Source organism: Chionomys nivalis, chromosome 6 (genome assembly GCF_950005125.1).
Source record: "Chionomys nivalis chromosome 6, mChiNiv1.1, whole genome shotgun sequence".
Taxonomy (NCBI): domain Eukaryota; kingdom Metazoa; phylum Chordata; class Mammalia; order Rodentia; family Cricetidae; genus Chionomys; species Chionomys nivalis.
This window is the reverse complement of record NC_080091.1, coordinates 26,885,664-26,902,648: the sequence shown is the minus strand read 5'-3', so window position 1 is coordinate 26,902,648 and position 16,985 is coordinate 26,885,664.

The following is a 16,985-nucleotide window of genomic DNA, read 5'->3' as shown; positions in this document are numbered from 1 at the left end:
GAGATTGCTCGGGTGTTAAAGTACTTGCTGCTTTTGCAGAGGACAGGGTTCATTTCTCGGCATACACATAATGGTTCACAACCATCTGCAGCCTCAATTCCAAGGGATACTATGCCCTCTTAGAGTCTCTGCAAGTACCAGACATCCATATGGTAAATATATATTATATATACATGTAGTTTCAAAGGAAGCCGAAGTGCACTTATGGTTATTTAAAAATTGCTGGAAATTGTGTCCAAAACCCAAACCAAATTTCATTTAACATTTTTAGGAAACTGGTTAATAACTCAAACATCTATTTTTAAAACCTAGCATTCTATGGAAAATATCAACTGAACTACCATCAGAAAATTCCAGGGTGTAGGAAAAAGAGAACCTTCATTCACTAATGGTAGGATTCACAGCTGGTGAAATTGCTACAGAAATGAGCACAGGAAATTCTCAAAAACTAAATATAAATCTACCATATGATCCAGTAATATCACTCCTCAGCATAGGCCCAAAAGACTTGATATCCTACTCCACAGATTCATGCTCAACCTTGTTCATTGCTACTCTATTCGAAATATCTAAAATGAAAAAAAAAAAAAACCTGAATGTTCTCCAACCAATGAATAAGTAATGAAAATGTAGTACATTTACACTATGTAATACGAACTCAGCTGTAAATAAAATGAAATAATAAACTTGGCAAAGAAATGGATAGAACTAAATTATAATGTTTCTTGAGTAATCTAGACCTAGAAAGATAATGCTGCATGTTCTCTCTCATTGGAGGCTTCTAGATCTTCACATGTGAGTAGGTGAACTGAGGTAACTTTGGAAACCAGGAAAGTAAAACATAACCATTGCCAGAAGATGGAAGTTGGGGAGCAAGAGAGAGGAATATAGCCAAATATGATTAATCTGATTGGGGAAATGGAAAATGGGGGTTTCTTTGGGGGTAAGAAGGAGGTAAATAGAAAAGTGGAGAGGAAGAGGGTAAAGAGTGATCTGGTAAGGGGATTGGGGGGCTATTTAAGGAGACATAATAGGGGTAAATTTAGAAGGAGAAAGAGAGATAAAATAAGAAGAAAATCTTAAATTGATTAAGATATTTTCTCATCTGAGCTGACAGTGCTCTCTCCCAGAACCAATGACTACATAACAAAACCTCAACACGAGTCATGCCTCCTTTAGAGTTGTTGACCAGGCCTACTTAAAACATACAGCCTATTGCTGTTGCTCTTAGTTGTCTACAAGGGGTGGAAGGTTAGTTCTTATTGATGAATATACCATGAATTTCTGAAACAAGGCTCAGAGACTCAGCTGAAACTGATCTGACTATATCTTCTCGGAGAACTAGCCTTCGTGATAACAAAATGCACCATACAAGCTTCCAAAGGAAGAAAGTAACTACAGTCTGACCAAAATTTGACTTCTATGACCCACATCCATGACCAGCCTGGGAATCCTAAGGGTAAGTAATGGCACACATACCTTGGCAGGAATTAGCAGCTCTTTCATTAGACCCATGGACATTTCTCTTAGGGTCGTCTTTGCTGTCTAGGTTCTCTGGAGTTGTGAATTGTAGGCTGGTTTTTCATTGATTTATGTCTTAAAAACCACTATGAGTAAGTACATATTATATTTGTCTTTCTGAGTCTGGGTTACCTCACTTAGGATTTTTTTTTCTAGTTCCATCCATTTACCTGCATGTTTCAAGATGTTATTGCTTTTAAACCATTATGTAACACTTTATTCTGTAAATATACCACATTTTCTTTATCAATTCTTCTGGTGAAGGGCATATAGGTTGATTTCAGGTGCTGGCTATGACAAATGATGCTGCTATGAACATAGCTGAACAAACATCCATGTGGTATGATATGTATCCTTTAGGTATATGCCCAATAGTAGTAGTATCATTGGGTCTTGAGGTAGATTGATTCCCAATTTTCTAATAAACCAACATACTGATTTCTGAAGCAGCTGTACAAGCTAACACTAACACCAGCAATGGAGGAGTGATCCCCTTACTCAACATCGTCTCTAATATAAGCTGTCATTAGTGCTTTTGATCTTAGCAATTCTAACAGGTATAAGATGGCATCTCAGAGTTGTTTTTATTTGCATTTCTCTGATCACTAAGGATGTTGAGTAATTCCTTATCCTGTCTGAGGAATGGATGGGGGGTGGGGTTGGGCAAAAAGTAGAAGGAATGGTAGTAGGAGAGGGCGAGGGAACTGGGCATCATATGTAAAATAAAAAAAAAGATTGTTTTAATATAAAAGAAAAGAAAAAAGAAAATTAACAAGTAAATAAAATTGAAAAATTAAAAAACTAGAATGACCACGTTATCTTCCCTGGGTCTGCAAAACCAAATGGAACAAATTCTTTTACACTTTTCTCTCCTAACTGTCATAGCAGTTGATACCTACAGGTTCAGTGTTAATGCTGAAATTCCATGTCATTATTTAAGAGAAAAATGACATAATTAGTACATGGAGAGACTTATAAACCATGAGGAAGGGTGAGATACTGTTGCTTCTCTTTTGATTTGGTCTCTTCATTAGCACCTTTGGTGTTATTCCAGCTGATTTGTAATGTGGAATGTATGTTTACACTGTGTGACGATGTGTCACTGTAATTGGTTTAATAAAGAGCTAAGTGGCCAAAAAGGGAAAAATGTTGTGGGATATTTGCCCAATGTGTGAAGATGTATCGCTGTGATTGGTGTAATAAAAAGTTGAATTGCTAATAGCTTGGCAGGGGAGATAGGTGGAGAAGAAAAAGATGGGGGATTTAGGCATAGAGATATCACCAGCAAACTTGGAGCAAATTGGACATGCTGTACTGAGGAAAGGTAAAAAGCCATATGGCACAGTGTAGATTAATAGAAGCAGGTTTATCTGAATTATAAGAGCTAGTTGGTGATGAGCCTAAGCTAAAAGTCAAGTTTTCATAATTAATATGAAATCTGTGTCCTTACTTGTGAGCTGGTGGTCCCCCAAAAAGTCCGACTACAAACTTGGGACCATTTATTTCTGGAAATCATATGATTATTTTCTTTTGTAAAGCCCTATATTGTAACACAGTTCCAGGACTTTCTCTCTCTGGTATTATCAGGAGTTTTTACAACAGGTCCAGCAATTTCCCATGTGACTATGTTACTGGAGACCTGAGTTTCAGGGATTTTATGTGCCCAGGATGACTCTAAACTTGCATTCCCAGCTGAATGTTCATCTGATAAACACTTCTGTGACATCTTCAAACTGTATCTTGAATGTCTTCTACTGTAGTGTCTCAACTCCATATGTGAGTTTCATTTGCTTACATTTCTTAACCTTCATATGTCTTTTAGAAAAGGTTTCATTGTTTTTAGATACTAACTGAGGCTAGCTTAGGCATCAGTAAGTGGCCTCAATCATGTGGAGAAAGTATACCAAAATTTTTTCGTTATAAAAATATTTTCGTGGCAGTAAAATCCAATTCATCCAACACTGAATATGTTTACACATTTTTATTTCACTGCTAACTAATTCCTTCCAAGTTGTAGTTGAGCCCCTTGTAACAGATTTTCAGGAAAAACTTTGCTATAAAATGATCTCTGTCAGAAATCTGCCTTTTACAACTTCAAATGCACACACAGAAATACACACACACAAACACACGTACACATGCACACACAAACAAATATGTTAGAAATTAGTTATACATTGGCTGATGGGTACAGAAGCTAAAAGAAAGCTTCCTTTAAAATTGAAGTTGAACCATGTCAGGCAGATATCATATGTGATTTTGCCAATGTATGACTCATTCTCCCCCTTGGAAATTCACTTATTTGTACATCCGTATTTTCATGCTTAAAAGTTTTAATTGTAGGGACTCTACTCCCTGCATACTGCCTCTCTCTTCCTATCCCACCAAGCTTGCATCCAGAACCCTCCTCCCTTCTGTCCCCTTCCCTCTTTGGGCACATAACACCACCATGCTCAGCCTGTCTGGGTGCTGGGGGCGAATCCTCAGGGTAAGCAGGCGGGCGGGAGTTCCTTTGTATCACTGACCTGCCTGCACCAAGCAAGGTAGGCGCTTTGTTTACTCAACCAGCATGGAGATCTGATCTCGGCACCAGGAGAGCCATCATTGGGTGAGTTTGTGACCCGCGGCAGCAGCCCAGGACAGGGAACTCAGAAGTTCCTCATCCCCCCCATACTTCCTGGGCTCCCTGCAGGGATTCTACTCCCCACATACTGCCTCTCTCTTCCTATCCCACCAAGCTTGCATCCAGAACCCTTCTTCCTTCTGCACCCTTCCCTCTTTGGGCACATAACACCACCCTGCTCAGCCTGTCTGGGCACTAGGGGCGAATCCTCAGAGCAAGAAGGCAGGCAGGAGTCCCTTTGTTATTCTGGCCTGCCTGCACCAAGCAAGGTAGGTGCTTTGTTTAGGAACTACGCAACCAACATGGAGAGCTAATCTAGGCACCAGGAGAGCCATCATTGGGCACGGAGATCTGATATTGGCACCAGGAGAGACATCACTGGAGCACCAGGAGAGCCATCACTGGGGAGTGCCATCACTGGGAAAGTACATCAGTAGGCAAGGAGACCTGATCCTGTAAAAGAAGATCCATAGGAGAGCATTCCGAGGAAGAGATGGTCAGTGGCCAATGCAAGAATAAACCCAACAATCTGAAAAACAATATGAAACCACCAGAACCCAGCGACCTCACAACAGGAGGACATGAACACGTTAATCATGAAGAAGTAGAAAAAATTGACTTTATGAAAGTGATTGATGCCCTTAAACAGCATGTAAAAAAATGCCCTTATAGAAATAAATGAGAAGTATAACAGAAAGTTTGAAGAATTGAGTAAATCAGTGAATGATACCCTCGGAAACCAAGGAAAAACAATTAAACAGATAATGGAAACAGTTCAAGACTTGAAAACTGAAATGGAGGCAAAGAAGAAAACACAAACAGAGGGCCGGCTGGACATGGAAAATCTAGGTAAACGAATAAAGACTACGGAAACATGCATAACCAACAGAATACAAGAGATATAAGAAAGAATCGCAGATTCTCAAGATACCATAGAGAAAATAAACACGCTGATCAAAGAAAACAGCAAGGCCAATAAACTTTGATCACAAAACATTCAGGAATTATGGGACACAATAAAAAGACCAAACTTAAGAATAACAGGAGTAGAAGAAGGAGAAGAAGCACAATTCAACGGTCCAGAAAATATATTTAATAAAATTGTAGAAGAAAACTTTCCCAACCTAAAGAAAGATATACATATGAAGGTTCAAGAAGCATATAGAACACCAAATAGGCTGGATCAATAAAAAACATCCCCTCGCCATATAATAATCAAAACACAAAGCATACAGAATAAAGAAAGAATATTAAGAGCTGTAAAGGAAAAAGGCCAAGTTACTTATAAAGGTAAACCTATCAGACTTACACCTGAATTCTCTATGGAAACCATGAAAGCCAGAAGGTCCTGGATAGATGTACTGCAGAAACTAAGAGACCGTGGATACAAACCCAGACTACTATACCCAGCCAAACTTTCGTTCACTATAAATGGAGAAAACAAAATTTTCCAGGAAAAAAACAAATTTAACAATACGTAGCCACAAATCCAGCCTTACAGAAAGTAATATAAGGAAAATCACTAACCAAGGAGTCCAACAATGACCACAATAACTCAGACATCTAGAGACCCTTCACCAGCGCAACTCAAAGAAGGGAAACAAACAAAATCTACTACTAAAAAAGTGACCGGAGTTAACAACCATAATAACTGGTCATTAATATCACTTAATGTCAATGGACTCAACTCACCTATAAAAAGGCACAGACTAAGAGATTGGATACGAAAACAGGATCCAACATTCTGTTGTTTACAAGAAACACACCTCAACCACAAAGACAGGCACCTACTCAGAATAAAGGGTTGGGATAAGGCATATCAAGTAAATGGACCTAAGAAACAAGCAGATGTGGCCATACTAATTTCTAACAAAGTTGACTTCAAACTTAACTCAATCAGAAGAGATGGAGAGGGACATTTTCTACTCATAACAGGAACAATTCATCAGGATGAAGTCTCAATCCTGAATATCTATGCCCCTAATACAAAAGCACCCACGTACATAAAAGAAACATTGCTAAAACTCAAGGCAGCCATCAAACCGCACACATTAATAGTAGGAGACTTTAACACTCCTCTCTCACCAATGGACAGGTCAATTAGACAGAAACCTAACAGAGAAATAAGTGAATTAATGGAGGTAATGAATCAAATGGACTTAAGACATCTATAGAATATTCTACCCAAATAGGAAAGAATAAACCTTCTTCTCTGCAGCTCATGGAACCTTCTCGAAAATTGACCACATACACGGTAACAAAGCAAACATCCACAGTTACAAAAAAATATTAGTAACCACCTGTATCTTATCAGATCACCATGGATTAAAGCTAGAATTCAGCAACAATGCTACCCCCAGAAAGCCTACAAACTCATGGAAACTGAACAGTCAACTACTGAACCATACCTGGATTAAGGAAGAAATAAAGAAAGAAATTAAAGTCTTCTTTGAATTCAATGAAAATAAAGAAACAACATACTCAAACCTATGGGACACTATGAAAGCAGTCCTGAGAGGAAAGTTCATAGCACTAAGTGACCACTTAAAGAAAACAGAGAAAGCACACATTGAAGAATTAACAGCCCACCTGAAAGCTCTAGAAAAAAAAGAAGCAGACTCACCTAGGAGGAGTAGAAGAATGGAAATATTCAAACTGAGGGCTGAAATCAACAAAATAGAAACACAAAAAACAATCCAAAGAATCAATGAAACAAAAAGGTGGTTTCTGGAGAAAATCAACAAGACTGATAAACCCCTATCCAACCTAATCAAACCACAGAGAGAGAATTTGCAAATTAATAAGATCAGAAATGAAAGGGGGATATAACCACAGACACAGAGGAAATTGAGAGAATCATTAGCTCTTACTACAAAAGTCTGTATGCCACAAAACTGGAAAATGTAAAAGAAATGGACACTTTTATAGATAAATATAATATACCAAAGTTAAACCAGGACCAGGTGAACAACCTAAATAGACCTGTTAGTCGCGAAGAATTAGAAGCTGTTATCAAAAACCTCCCTTCCAAAAAAAGTCCAGATGGTTTCAATGCGGAATTCTACCAGAACTTCCAAGAAGACCTAATACCTATACTCCTTAATGTATTTCACAATATAGAAATAGAGGAGTCATTGCCAAATTTCTTTTATGAGCTACAGTAACTCTGATACCAAAACCACACAAAGACTCAACCAAGAAAGAGAATTACAGGCCAATCTCACTCATGAACATCGATGCAAAAATCCTCAACAAAATACTGGCAAACCGAATCCAAGAACACATTAGAAAAATTATCCATTATGATCAAGTAGGCTTCATCCCAGAGATGCAGGGCTGATTTAACATACGCAAATCTATCAATGTAATCCATGATATAAATAAACTGAAAGAAAAAAAAACATATGATCGTTTCATTAGATGCTGAAAAAGCATTTGACAAAATTCAACATCCCTTTATGATAAAAGTCTTGGAGAGATTAGGGATACAAGGGTCATACCTAAATATAATTAAAGCTATTTACAGCAAGCCGACAGCTAACATCAAATTAAACAGAGAGAAACTTAAAGCCATCTCACTAAAATCAGGAACACGCCAAGGCGGTCCACTCTCTCCATACTTCTTCAGTATAGTGTTTGAAGTTTTGGCAATAGCAATAAGACAACATAAGGGAATAAAGGGGATTCGAATTGGAAAGGAAGAATTTAAACTTGCATTATTTGCAGATGATAAGATAGCGTACATAAGCGACCCCAAAAACTCCACCAAAGAACTCCTCCAGCTGATAAACAACTTTAGTAATGTGGCAGGATACAAGATCAACTCCAAAAAATCAGTCGCCCTCTTATACACAAAGGATATGGAAGCAGAGAAGGAAATAAGAGAATCATCACCTTTCACGATAGCCACAAACAGCATAAAATATCTTGGGGTAACTCTAACCAAGGAAGTGAAAGATCTATTGGACAAGAGTTTTAAGGCATTGAAGAAAAAAATTGAAGAGGATACCAGGAAATGGAAGGATCTCCCTTGCTCTTGGATTGGGAGGATCAACATAGTAAAAATGGCAATTCTACCAAAGGCAATTTATAGATTCAATGCAATCCCCATCAAGGTCCCATCAAAATTCTTCACAGATCTTGAGAGGACAATAATCAACTTTATATGGAAAAACAAAAAACCCAGGATAGCCAAAACAATCTTACACAATAAAGGAACTTCTGAAGGCATTACCATCCCTGACTTCAAACTCTATTACAGAGTTACAGTAATTAAAACAGTGTGGTACTGGAATAAAAACAGAGAAGTCGACCAATGGAATCGTATAGAAGACCCGGATTTTAACCCACAAACCTATGAACACCTGATTTTCGATAAAGGAGCTAAAAGTATACAATGGAAGAAAGAAAGCATCTTCAACAAATGGTGCTGGCACAATTGGATGTCAACCTGTAGAAGAATGAAAATAGACCCATATCTATCACCATGCACAAAACTCAAGTCCAAATGGATCAAAGACATCAATATCAATCTGAACACACTGAACCTGATAGAAGAGAAAATGGGAAGTACCCTACAACATTTGGGCACAGGAGATCGCTTCCTATATATAACCACAGCAGCACAGACATTAAGGGCAACATTGAATAAATGGGACCTCCTGAAACTGAGAAGCTTCTGTAAAGCAAAGGACACTGTCATTAAGACAAAAAGGCAGCCTACTGACTGGGAGAAGATCTTCACCAACCCTGCAACAGACAAAGGTCTGATCTCCAAAATATATAAAGAACTCAAGAAATTAGACGTTAAAATGTTAATTAACCCAATTAAAAATGGGGCACTTTACTGAACAGAGAATTCTCAACAGAAGAAGTTCAAATGGCCAAAAGATACTTAAGGTCATGCTCAACCTCCTTAGCGATCAGAGAAATGCAAATCAAAACAACTTTGAGATATCATCTTACACCTGTCAGAATGGCTAAAATCAAAAACACCAAGGATAGCCTTTGCTGGAGAGGTTGTGGAGGAAGGGGTACCCTCATCCATTGCTGGTGGGAATGCAAACTTGTGCAACCACTTTGGAAATCAGTGTGGTGGTTTCTCAGGAAATTTGGGATCAACCTACCCCTGCACCCAGCAATACCACTCTTGGGAATATACCCAAGAGATGCCCTATCATATGACAAAAGCATTTGTTCAACTATGTTCATAGCAGCATTATTTGTAATAGCCAGAACCTGGAAGCAACCTAGATGTCCTTCAATGGAAGAATGGATGAAGAAAGTGTGGAATATATACACATTAGAGCACTACTCTGCTGTAAAAAACAATGACTTCTTGAATTTTGCATGCAAATGGATGGAAATAGAAAACACTATCCGGAGTGAGGTAACCCAAAAAGAAGATCATGGGATGTACTCACTCATAATTGGTTTCTAGCCATGGATTGGGGCCACTGAGTCTATAATTTGTGATCCTAAAGAAGCTAAACAAGAGGGTAAACCCAAGGAAAAACATATAGATATCCTCCTGGCTATGGGAAATAGACAAGATTGCCAGGCAAAAAATTGGAATCTTGGGGGTGGAATAGGATGGGGGTGAGGGGAGATGGGGAGAGAAAAGTGTGAAGGAGAGGATGAGGGGAACCTGTGGAAACAGGATGATTGGGGATAAAGGAAGGTTTGATAGGGGAGCAGGGAAACTCATACCTTAGTTAAGGGAGGCACCTAAGTGTTGGCAAGAGACTTGAACTTGGAGTGGCTATGTCCCCAGTTAGTTCCTTGGGCAGCTGAGGATAGGGAACCTGAAATGAACCTATCCTATAGCCATACTGATGAATATCTTGCATATCACCATAGAACCTTCATCTAGCCATGGATGGAGATAAAGACAGAGACCCACACTGGAGCACCGGACTGAGCTTCCAAGGTCCTAATGAGGAGCAGAAGGAGGGAGAACATGAACAAGGAAGTCAGGACCACGAGGGGTGCACCCACCCACTGAGACAGTGGGGCCGATCTATTGGGAGCTCACCAAGGCCAGCTGGACTGTGACTGAAAAAACATGGGATAAAACCGGACTCTCTGAACATGGCAGACAATGAGAGCTGACGAGAGGCCAAAGACAATGGCACGGGATTTTGATCCTTCTTCATGTTCTGGCTTTGTGGGAGCCTAGACAGTTTGGATGTTCATCTTCCTAGACCTGGATGGAGGGGGGAGGACCTTGGACTTTCCACAGGGCAGGGAACCCTGACTGCTCTTGGGACTGGAGAGGGAGGAGAAGAGGAGTGGGGGGAGGGGGAGAGGGGCGGGAGGGAAATGGGAGGCGGGGAGGAAGCGGAAATTTGTTTTTCAATAAAAAAAAAGTTTTAATTGTACTATATAATGAGTGATAACTTTTAAAATAATCAAGGAGAAATGTATTTAACGAAACATCATTTCTGTACTAATTCACAACCTAATATACCTTATCACTGTGAAAATCAGCCCATGAGGGAAGTACAAAATAAAGAAGTGTTACTTAGAAATATATAAATATTATTTTAAAATGTATGAATATATAGACAAGTTATTTAAACATATATGAAGAGATGCTTATCCCACAATATATGAAGTTCTAAGTATCTTTATCATTCTAACTCTATTTCTCACTTGTTTTTTGAAAAATGTGAATTTTACATTGTGTAGAGTGTATATGGTTACTATAAATATGTTTATACACACACATACATGCATATGACTACAAATATAAATTTTTGTACATACATATATAGAAAGAGACAGACAGAGAGAGATGGAAGTTTCCCCAAAAAGAGTCATAATAAGGGAAACAACAACTTGAGGTTGTTTAGTACATTATTTAAGATGTGTAAATATCTATGTCAAAGATCTTCTTTCATATTAGAAGAATAAATCTTTCCTTTATTGACTAGCTCTACTATAATAGATATGTCAAAAGAGTTGGAAAATGATATGTATGACAAAAAAATTATCTATGTACCCTGTAGTTTCTAAAGTGTCAAATGGACATCTAAAATAATAAATTAAGAAATCATTTGAAATGTTCAATCATGATTTGTCCTTCTTAGACTTAATATGGGAGGTAGTTCAGCAAAATTCAGGCTCTAATTTGATTTAACTTTGTCCACTATTATCTAGGTCTTGCCTTCAGAGTTACTGGTTATTAAACTCATTATCACTCCTTGAAAATCAAGCATAAGTACCAATTAAATTATGGAAACTTTACAAGGAATATTGAAACAGTATAAAAGCATGGTGATAATGTTATACTGGCTTGTGGTTTAGGCAGACACTAAGGTAGAGTTTCTAGCCTCAGCCAGCCAGGAATTTGCAAAGGTGATTGAATAATGTGCCCATAAAGCAAGGAATTTATCTTTTGTACTTTCTTTTCTTTTTTTTTTATCATAATAAGGGGAGCAATTGTTGATTCATTAAAAGTGAATTTATTTTTATAAATGGTAATATCCAAAAATTGAATAAATTTGGGGAACTGATTTAATAAATCATCTTTAACAGACATCAGGAGAATAATAGCAATAAGCAGAAGGAAGATGGTGGACAAATCATTGTCATCACTAAGGGTCTGTTGACCTAGAAATGTATTTAAAAAAAAAACAAAGTATGATTTTCTTCCAGGACAGGCTCCAAAGCTACAGAGAAACCCTGTCTTAAAAAAGAAACAAAAAAAGAAGTATGGTTTTCTTAGTTAATAAAAACTAAATAGGAATTACATTCATTTAATCTGAGTTACATTCTTTAACAGCATTAAAAGATAAATGATCTGAATAATAGTAAACAGGAAATTTATTTAAGTACAGGCATGCATGTGTATTAACCTACATATATATCTGTAATGGTGAGGCACATACAGAATTAAAATAATTATCGAATGATTTGTAACAGAATCTAATTCATAACTCCTGATCAGCAGTATTAGATACTTCCTATCTACTGTGCAATAAAATCTAACCTCTAATGGCAATGTCCATGAAACTGTAATTGATTTATAAAACAGGATCATTCTTTCTTTGAAGATACTGATGAAATACTGCCTTCTAACTTGTTTATCTTCCCACCATCCCAAATACTATTTAAACGGTCTTTCTAAAAGAAACATTAGAAGACAGGTTTTTTTATTTGTTAACTCTTTTTTTTATTAAAAATTTCTGCCTCTTCCCCGCCTCCCTTTTCCTCCCCCTCCCCCCACTCCCCACATCCCACTCCCCTCCCCCTCCCTCTCTAGTCCAAAGAGCAGTCAGTGTTCACTGCCCTGTGGGCAGTCCAAGGTCCTTCCCCCTCCATCCAGGTCTAGGAAGGTGAGCATCCAAACTGCCTAGGCTCCCACAAAGCCAGTACATGCAGTAGGATCAAAACCCAGTGCCATTGTCCTTGGCTTCTCAGCAGCCCTCATTGTCCACCATATTCAGTGTCCGGTTTTATCCCATGCTTTTTCAGTCCCAGTTCAGCTGGCCTTGGTGAGCTCCCAATAGATCAGCCCTACCATCGCAGTGGGTGGGTGCCCTCCTCGCGGTCTTGACTTCCTTGTTCATGTTCTCCCTCCTTCTGCTCCTTATTTGGCCCTTGGAATCTCAGTCCATTGCTCCAATGTGGGTCTCTGTATCTCCATCCATCGCCAGATGAAGGTTCTATGGTGATATGCAAGATATTCATTAGTATGGCTATAGGATCGGGCCATTTCAGACTCTCTCTCCTTAGCTACCCCAGGACCTAGTTGGGGACATCTCTCTGGACCCTTGGGAACCCCTCTAGAGTCAAGGCTCTTGCCAACCCTAAAATGGCTCTTTTAATTGAGATATATACTTCCCTGCTCCCATATCCATCCTTCCATTATCCCAACCATCCCATTACCCCAAGCTCTCCTTGTCCTCCCCTTCTCACTTGTCTCTCCCCATCTCCCCTTTCCCCCATTCCACCCCAGCCCCCAGTTCCCAATTTTTGCCCAGGAATCTTGTCTACTTCCAATATCCAGGAGGATAACTATATGTTTTTCTTTGGGTTCACCTTCTTATTTAGCTTCTTTAGGATCGTGAATTATAGGCTCAATGTCCTTTATTTATGGCTAAAAACCAATTATGAGTGAGTACATCCCATGTTCATCTTTTTGGGTCTTCAAAATATATAAAGAACTCAAGAAAGTAGACTTTAAAATGCTAATTAACTCAATTAAAAATGGGGCACTAAATTGAACAGAGAATTCGCAACAGAAGAAATTCAAATGGCCAAAAGACACTTAAGGTCATGCTCAACCTCCTTAGCGATCAGGGAAATACAAATTAAAACAACTTTGAGATACCATCTTACACCTGTCAGAATGGCTAAAATCGAAAACACCAATGATAGCCTTTGCTGGAGAGGTTGTGGGGTACACTCATCCATTGCTGGTGGGAATGCAAACTTGTGCAACCACTATGGAAAGCAGTGTGGCGGTTACTCAGGAAATTTGGGATCAACCTACCCCAGGACCCAGCAATACCACTCTTGGGAATGTACCCAAGAGATGCCCTATCACACCTCAAAAGTATTTGTTCAACTGTGTTCATAGCAGCATTATTTGTAATAGCCAGAACCTGGAAACAACCTAGATGCCCTTCAATGGAAAAATGGATGAAGAAAGTGTGGAATATATACATATTAGAGTACTACTCAGAGTAAAAAACAATGACTTTTTGAATTTTGCATGCAAATGGGTGGAAAAAGAAAACTCTATGCTGAGTGAGGTAACCTAGAAGACAGGTTTTATCACTACTTTCCTTTTTCTAATGTTTAACATAACTCCAGAAGCTTCAATCTGACTCACTTCAGTTCAATTGATTGTTATGAAACCAGATTGTAACCCTCCCCGTGACTTGCTAATAGTTTTATTTAGCTTCATTGCCACAACAAGTTCATCATGATTAGGTCAAACACATTTGATTGGAACTTTCTCTTAGAAAATAGAGCTCCACTATTTTGTTCAGCACATATCCCTCCCTGAACTTCTTCAACCACCAAAAGAATAACTTCCCTATAAATAATTCACCTATTACTTTTTCCATTTATTTCACAGGAAATACACAAAGGAGAAAATAAAGCTAAGTGTTTGTGCACCAAAAGTTGACTGTTCTGCATGTAATGCTCTATTTCGTTCCAGTATCAATGTTGAGACTGGGTATAAGTACATCCTGTTCTCTTTATAGTTCTGTTCATCAAAAACTGTTTCCTATTACACAACAGTTTCCTCATACTTTCCAACATGGTTCACACAAAATGGAAAAAACAATGTCTTTTTGTTTCCATTGCACAATCCATGAATATTCAATGAGCACTTACCATTTCAGTACATTAGGTTCTGTGTTTGTATATAAGAACAAAAACCATGCTTGGCTTCACATACACTCTATAAGCTAGAGAGAAGACTCAAATAACAGGTATTTAAATATGTAAGGTAAGTGGTTAAATGACACAGAGAGGACAAAGAACAAGGCATCATTAGCAATGTGAAAATCAGGGAATGGAATTATATTTTAACTTTTTGCTTACCTGTATTTAGTACCTGCAGGACACCAGTAATCAATGTTTAATATATGTTACATTTCATTGTATATGTTATACATGCTTGTGTTGATAGATGATTAAGAAACACAGGCAGAGACAAATGCAGAGACAGAAAATATATGTTTGTATGTATGTTTTTTATTTCTTTAGCCAAATTTGATTTGTATTTGGTGCTCATATTTCCAGAAAGATCTTCAGGTGAGGTCTGTTCCCATCTGTGTCATCTTCTGCATGTCCAAGTGCTCACATAGGCTGAAGCTAGCAAGCTGTGCTCTAAGCATTTGCTTTTACAGCCACGTACAGACATATTCTAGTCCTACAAAGTAAAGATTTGTTGCAGTACAATTAGTATTAAAACAAATTCACCTCACTACCATATTTAATTTCTTCAACCAAAAGAGTGATAGTTGCACATTTTTTGTTCCTATCTAAGTCCTCAATCTTCATACATGTTTTCATTAGTTCTCAGGTATTTGGGGTACAAGAGATTAAATTCTATGTGTGCTTTAAATATAGTTATTTTCCCTTCCTAAGGAGAAGAGGTAAGAACAGCCATAACTCAGGTATGTCAGCATCTATCTTCTCTCTATTGATGGAGAACATCAAATGATATACTAAAATATTCAAGTTGTGTTGTGGTATATTTGATCATACTGTGTGAAAATGTGTCACTGTTTTATTCTGACTGGTCTAATAAAGAGTTGAATGGCCAACAGTTAGGCAGGAAAGGTTAGATGGGACTTCAAGACAGAAAGAGAAACTCTGTATTAGAATCTGGGATGGAGGATTATGCCAGTGATACACGGGAGGAATCGGACATACAGAAGGGGGAAAAGGCAACTGAGCCATATGGCAGAATGTAGATTAATAGAAACAGGATAGTTTGAGTTATAAGAGCTAGTTGGAAACATGCCTAAAATAAAGGTCAAGCTTTCATAATTAATAATAACTCTCTGTGTCATTATCTGGGGTTGGTAGCAAAAAAGAAAATCTGACTACAAGGTTGCTCCAATAAAAGTGGTGTATTAGCTGAAGACTTAAGTGTTTCCTTCAGCCTATCTCACTCATGTTCAAGACAACTCAATTAACAGTGAACATCTAGATCATCCTACCAATAAAGTAATAATATATATACATATATATATTATTTATGTGTATATGTGCTTGGTCTGCAAGTTGGTCTGTATACCACATGAAGCTAAAAGAGGGCATCGAATCCCCTGGAACTGAAGTTACAGATAGGTCTGGGCTGTTGTAATATGAGCGGCAGGGCTGTGTCCCCGGCACCCGGCCGCCCGCATGTCTAGCTTATGTCCTGAAATAATTACACGGAAACTGTATTTTTTTAATCACTGCCTGGCCCATTAGTTCCGGCCTTTTATTGGCTAGCTCTTACATATTGATCTAACCCATTTCTAATATTCTGTGTAGTACCACGAGCTGGCTTACCAGGAAAGATTTTAACCTGCGTCTGTCTGGAGTGGGAGAATCATGGCGACTCCTAACTCGGCTTCTTTCTCCCAGCATCCTGTTCTGTTTACTCCACCCACCTAAGGGTTGGCCTATCAAATGGGCCTGGGCAGTTTCTTTATTAATTAACCAATAAAAACAACAGATAAATACAAAACCCACCTCCATCACTGGGCCATCATGTGTGTGCTGGGAATCAAACTGTGGTCCTCTGGAAGAGCAGTCAGTGCTCTTAACCATTGAACCATCTCTTCGACTCCCATTATATTTATATCAACAAACTATTCATTTTGTTTACATAAGCCACCATGGCAAGTGCTAGTATTACAACTTTAATAAGAGAAGTGTATCCCACCTTCCCAAACTTTAAATATAAGAACCACTTGGCAATAGTAAGCCATAGTGGGAACCCAAGAGTTTAATCATCCACACTAAAGACTTAACCTCACTTTGATAAAACATGATGTGTTAGTTCTAAGTGTTTGCATCGAAACCCAGTTTACAAATTCACTATTTGGTCATTTATGATGAGTTTTCTGCTGTAATTTTTAGGATTTATTGTTTGAGAATTTCATACTTTTCTGTAATGTGTTTTGATCTAGCCCTCCCCCACTTCTATTTCCCACATCTTCCCATATCTCCTGCCACATTTCCTCCCAAGTTTATGCTCATTTAAGGTACCGAGTCTATTTAGTTCTGTCAGCATGCATACAAGCCTAGTGCCATCCACTGAGCAAAAGTGGCTTATTGGGAAACAAATCCCTAATAGAAACTCCCCCATCAGCCGACAACT